Raw genomic sequence first — 6,683 nt, forward strand, 5'->3', positions numbered from 1 at the left:
ACTTCTTCTTAGTGTTTCTTCTTCCCTGTTAATAGCTGGCAAGTCATGTTAAATATCATTGGCAAGCTGAGAAATCGATCTGTTTATTGGTGTATAATACACTCGATTTCTTTCGATATTTTGAGATGTTATAAGCAACCGTTTTCAGGTTTTGTTGGGTTTATCACCCCCTCCCCTCCAAATACCGTCAAGAAAATACCCTCCAGAAATTGTGTAGTGTGTAAAGCAAGGAAGAAGAAATCTGATACACGTTACGAGTGAGAGAAATGTCTTGTGGCGCCGCAGAAGTCCGCATTTTTTTGGGCATACCATACCGGCAGAAACTTCTAAAACAGTATTATCTTCACTCCTTACCACTTCATCAAACAGTATGGATAGATTTATTAAGAATTCTTGTCATAAAATTTTATAATTTTGAGAAAAGTGTGTAAGACAAAATATACTGATTTTCGTAAATTTAAATAGTGAATATAGGTTCGATCATGGGGAACGTGTGTGTGAATTCCGAAGTGATCAAACTGCTTAGGTCATCGGTCCCTAGACTTACGCAGTACTTAAACTAACTTATGCTAAGAACACCACACACACACACACACACACACACACACACACACACACACACACACACACACACACACACACGCCCGAGGGAGGACTCGAATCTCCGGCGGGAGGGGCCGCGCAGTCCGTGACATGACGCCTCAAACCGCGCGGCCACTCTCCATGGGCAAAAAAATTGGAAATTTATGGTAAGGTTTATGGGATCGAACTGCTTATGTCATCGGTCCCTAAGCTTACACACTATTTAATCTAACTTAAACTAACTTATGCTAAGGACGACACACACACACACACACACACACACACACACACATGCCCAAGGGAGGACTCGAACCTCCGACGGATGAGCCACGCGGACCGTGACAAGACGCCTTGGACTGCGCGGCTACCCCCGCGGCGACCATGGGGAAGAATATTAGTAAGCCAATTGGTTAAGATCAGACAGTCTCATCATCTCTCTTCCACTGTCCGTAATCCAATTCAGGTAAGTTTCACATGCGGCACAGCCAATTAAAACAATATTTTATTCCGCGCTACTATCTGTTCTAAACTATTGACGAGTAAAACATTGACATAGAATGCGCACTTGTAGAGCCATTGTGCAACAGCGCCGCTGAAGTCCACGTGCATCAATTTGACCAAACGTTCTGCTAACACTGAATAATGTCAAAGATGTACCGTCTAATCGCGACCAACTTGCCGTACCTCCATCAACGACGACCGAATACACAGTACTTCGCATCGTGAGTAGCTCCTCTCCCTGAGTTCCAGTGGTACGTATCGACGTACATGTGGCCGAAGACTTCACGTACCGTACCAAAGGTGGCTTTTCGTGATAGTTTCGGTGAAAGATTTGACAAGTCGCTATGTAGTAGATTCTCGCACGTGTTTCAAGAGCCAGGTCACATATTTGTGTCAGGGTTTGGTAGTCCTTCTCACTAATAATATAGCGTGCGAAATAACAAAAAAAGACATTGCAAACAAGCTGACAGTACTGACGTTGAACGTTTGCCAGCACAGCTGTTCTGCGCGGCAGCATTCCAAGGAGATAGAATCTCGCCATGTTCCTCGTGAAGTTCGTATCTTGTTACTTCAGATACCATGATCGATCGTACATGTGCACTAGAAAGACCACCTCGCTAGTTTTATTCACTGCACTCATCGGCTAAAACGAGTCTCTCTTCTTTCTCTTAAGTTTGTGGAGTACATTAGGACGCTGATGTCGTTGCGTAGGGCTGGTGAAATTAGTTAAAATCTTCGTACTTGTGTCATGTCGCGTTCCCTTAGTTGAGTCTCCAGGGTTATCTGTAAAGAAAAGTGTAATTTTCATTTAAACTGGTCCAAAATAAATAAGATTATAAGGTTACGAGGCGACACAACTCTCAGTGGTATTTTTTCTCCCTTTTTTAACAAAAAAATCATGGACAGTTAAATCATTCTAAAGAAGTGATAGGCAGGAGTTGTCATTGTAAAATACGGGATAGTAACACAATTGTTGGTAGTAGTATAGTGACTAGTAGTTAATATAACTCTGCAGAGTGAACTGAAACTCCTCTGATAAAATTTTGAAGATTTTTCAGGGATATTTTCTGGCTGTGTTGATGTAAGAGATCTGTCTGTAGTCCTCGGCGACTTCTTACAGAGTAATAATGAATTATGGTTATAGGTTTGTTACTCCGCATATGTTTGCGTCTATGAAAATTAGTTGACAGCAGTAATAAAAGCCTGTGACATGAAGTAATTCTAACGCCTGAGGATTCCGGTTTCTCGTAGATGCATATGCAAAAATACTGTTATGTCGTTGCCTTCGCTGCAGGAACCGCTCAGCGTGGTGTGGTCGTGCTGCTCTTCGATGGCATGCAGTGAACCCAAACACGTGGTGCATATTGAACAACTCTCCGTCAGGAAATCTATCCATACTGTTGTGTACCAGGTGAAGCTCTACTGATACAGCTGGAAAACAAAACCGACAGTAAACTGAGCAGTACTGATTGTTAGCGAGAAGGGCAAAGAGTAGAATGGCAGTTACCGTTGTCAACAGCAAGTATCGTGAATGAATGGAACAAGTTAGTTTCCAAACAAGGATGCATGATACTCCGTCGACGTTTGCACGGTTGTGTAGATAATTTCAGACAAATACAAAGACAAAAGGGAGTAAGATATCAAACAAAATGCAATTACTCAGTAACGAGCCACCAGAGACCACAGAAACTGTCCCAGAACAAAACACACAATTTTTTCGGTGGAGTCCGGCCTCGTCCTGTAGTTAGCATAAGTTGTGTGTGATTTAGGTTGACGCATATCACGTAGACTATCTGCCACATCGCCGGTTCTTTTCACCGAATACTCCAACTAACATGCCCATACGTCCACATGAACTAGATGTCCATTAATGTTATTTTTATTCATCCTGCCATCTTTGACAATTTCACAAATATACGAAACATGGCATAGCTTACTAATAACTGTTCAAAAGCTATTTAAAAAAATTATTATTAAACATTACGCTATGAAAACAGTAATTATAATAATGTTACAACGTAAAAAGTTGTTTCAAGAAAGCTTGTGTTCTGAGCTGTAGACTACTAATAGGAATCAACCCGTTATTCACCAGAAATAATTTGGGAAAGTGATGGAGAACCCAGTTAAGAGGGAAATTAATTTCTAACCATTTTTCGTAGTAATTAGAGACAAAGCTTTGCCGGCCGGCGTGACCGTGCGGTTCTAGGCGCTTCAGTCTGGAACCGCGAGACCGCTACGGTCGCAGGTTCGAATCCTGCCTCGGGCATGGATGTGTGTGATGTCCTTAGGTTAGTTAGGTTTAAGTAGTTCTAAGTTCTAGGGGACAGATGACCACAGCAGTCAAGTCCCATAGTGCTCAGAGCCATTTGAACCAAGAGACAAAGCTTTAACGCACATAGTGGATGAATGAGGAAAGGAATAAGGCGTGGAATCTCGGTATCCATCCGAGTGATTTGACAAAGCCAGGGAAAACTTCAGTCATGGTACTGCGTAACATGACAGTCAACTATATTAACAGCTCTACTGCCTAGCTAGGTGGAGTTAGTTAACAAACACGTTATTCGTGTCGCTACACTAAAATCTTTTTTTTTTTTTTGTGAGGTGTATGATGTACGTTTATTTGTCACAGTCTCTGCCTCCGTAGCTGAATAGCACAGTTTATAAAATATGGGCCGTGTTCATTGCAGGTGAAAATGAATGCAAGCTTAAGGCAATAATGGCGATTATTATAAAAAAATTACCTACTACCTTAGAATAGACGAAAAAGACTGGGACAGATTACACTGTGTGCAATGCTAATAGACATTTCCAACTTTAAGAGCTAACATTTGACGGTGTTTAGTGTTTCGTGTCCAACGCAGTAACAAACGATTTGCGGTTACTTTCAGGACTAGTAAGTAGCCAATTTTCCGTATCTTCCGAAGTAATTCTTTAGAATAAAGAAACATGAATTTCTCTGTGAAAAAAGTATTGTGTGTTCTTAATCTACGTGACATTGACACGTGCAGAGAGAGAACACGTCGATATGGAGCTACCCATTAGTCCTCAAACAAAAGTCGGTTTTACTCGTATACACTCATTTATTGCGTCAGTATCAGTTTTTATTGAATGTGAACTAGACGGCAAAACATTTGTCATCGAAGCTGTCATGGCAATGAGACCTCTACGCTTTACTGTATTTCTGAATGCAATTTCAGCATTAATACTCATGACTATTTTATCAGCTGTGTTTCGTCTTGTTGCAACAATTCTTTCCCTTGCGTACACGTACTATATTCCAACGACATTATTCTTGTTATTCGGGCTCAAGATGCTGAAGGAAGAAAGGAGGGAAGGAAGGACAGGAAGAATTTGAAGAAGTACGGTCTAATACACGATATAGAGAAGATGAGTGTGAGAAAGAAGTTCCTGCATCAATTGTCCAGAATCGTGAATCTTACAAGAAAGCCTGCTAAGCACTTCACGGATTTTTGTGCTGTTTTTCACATTCGTCGCAGAGTTGGGCGATCGTTCACAGTTGATCACTATCGTACTTGCTGCAAAAGAAGATTTAGTTGAGTGGTGTAATATGTGTCACGCAGTTTTACAGGATTGTTTGTTCTTGGTAGAGGAATGATTACATGGAAAATTTCCGCGAGAAGTTACCCTCATCGGTGTAGTTATGTTCCTGTTCTGTGGAATCCTGTCGTTATTCTTCGACCCAAATGCGCAGTGACAGCCAAGAATGGCTAAATTATGAAGTAACAACTGATAGTAGAGGAAATGAGGGCTCAAGTTTGTGTGTGTGTGTGTGTGTTAGAAGTATACAGTATTAGCTGAGAAATCATTTTTTCAAAAGATCCGTTTTTCAGTGTAATATTGTATTTTGTTACATAATACTGGCGGAAAAACTTTTTCATTTCTTTTTTAAGTTTTGACAACTGGCGATTTCCTAATCATACAATTACTTCAAAATATCTGTGTATTTCTTGTAGCTGTTTTAAGTATCATGTACAAAATCATCTTTTAATATGAAAGTAAATGTTCTATGTGATATTCACACAGTATTAGTGTTATTAGATACTGAACAAATAAGTATTTATTTATTTGTTGCCTTGAAGAGGTGTGTTTTATGTTCGGCTGTTTTGAAGATGAATAAACATTCTATGAGAATAAAAAAAAAGTGGTCAGCGCGGCTGATAGCCATACGGGGCTCCGGGGTCCGATTTCCGGCTGGGTTAATGTTTTACCCGCTCGGGGATTGGGTGTTGTGTTGCTGAGAAGTTTTGGCGGAGTAAACAGCGTCCAGTTTTCAAATTGAATAGCACCGCCCGGTTGGAATCTGTCTAGGAGTTACTGTAAGTATGGAAACTGCCTCAATAAACACATTTTCTTGTCTCCAGTCACCTAGGGAAAAGGGAGTGCACTTCACAAATCTGATTCAAACGAATCTAAGGAAATACCGCAGGCGCTCGGTGAACCAAAGTGTGATATTCGCACGAGATGTTCCTACATAAAAGGCTGCTATCAAACTTCAGTATCGTTCTGATACAGCCGGAGAAGCTAAATTATTATAATGCTAACGGAGACATCATTGTCGTTGTTTCATTCGTGAATTTCACGGCTAATATATTTGGAGTCAGTTGTCTGCATCACGCATTGACTGGGTCTTAAGTAGATGCTAATACCAATTTAGATATAAAGAAACCGTTGCTTTCCTTCCAGCACTTAGACGCAATACTAATATACACAAAGAAAACAGTTCTGCCGATATCGGCATGAAACGACTTAGGTGGTGGTGGTGGTGGTGGTGGTGGTGGTGGTGGTGGTGGTGGTTAGTGTTTAACGTCCCGTCGACAACGAGGTCATTAGAGACGGAGCGCAAGCTCGGGTTAGGGAAGGATTGGAAAGGAAATCGGCCGTGCCCTTTCAAAGGAACCATCTCGGCATTTGCCTGAAACGATTTAGGGAAATCACGGAAAACCTAAATCAGGATGCCTGGAGACGGGATTGAGCCGTCGTCCTCCCGAATGCGAGTCCAGTGTGCTAACCACTGCGCCACCTCGCTCGGTAAAACGACTTAGGAAACTGCCCTTTGGCATGCATACAGGACCGTTACTGTGTTACTCGTTCCCTGTTCCTACCTTGCTCTGGAGCCATCATAGGTAATGAAACATCGTACATATATTTCTATATCTATACTACTGTATAAAGGCGAGTCGTTGTTTAAAGTTGTTACTAAAAATCTAGAAAAGTTCAGTACTGACTTACTTAAAATTTTCACTCGATTCTCTAACATAATCTGGACGACCATAAACGATTTGTTTTAAATATATGTAGTATGTATTGGCTCTATACACTCCAAGCAAAAAAGATGACGCACCGGAAAGCAATTATCCGAATGTAAAGGAAATCGGTAGATGTGATGTACATGTATTGACAAAAAAATGATTACAATTTCAGAAAAAGTGGATCATTTACTCGAGAGTGAGAGAGATTTACAAATAGAGCAAGTCAGTAACACGTTGGTACACCTCTGGCCCTTATGCAAGCAGTTATTCGGCTTGGCATTGATTGATAGTTATTGGATGGCCTCCTGAGGTATATTGTACGAAATTCAG

General features: G+C 41.0%; 1 pseudogene; it reads left to right on the forward strand.

Moving 5' to 3' along the window:
- The first annotated feature begins 4,108 nt into the window (after window positions 1-4,108).
- LOC126249295 (transmembrane protein 165-like) lies at window positions 4,109-4,798 on the forward strand (annotated as a pseudogene).
- The last annotated feature ends 1,885 nt before the right edge of the window (window positions 4,799-6,683 follow it).

Source organism: Schistocerca nitens, chromosome 3 (assembly GCF_023898315.1).
Source record: "Schistocerca nitens isolate TAMUIC-IGC-003100 chromosome 3, iqSchNite1.1, whole genome shotgun sequence".
In the NCBI taxonomy this organism is placed as follows: Eukaryota; Metazoa; Arthropoda; class Insecta; order Orthoptera; family Acrididae; genus Schistocerca; species Schistocerca nitens.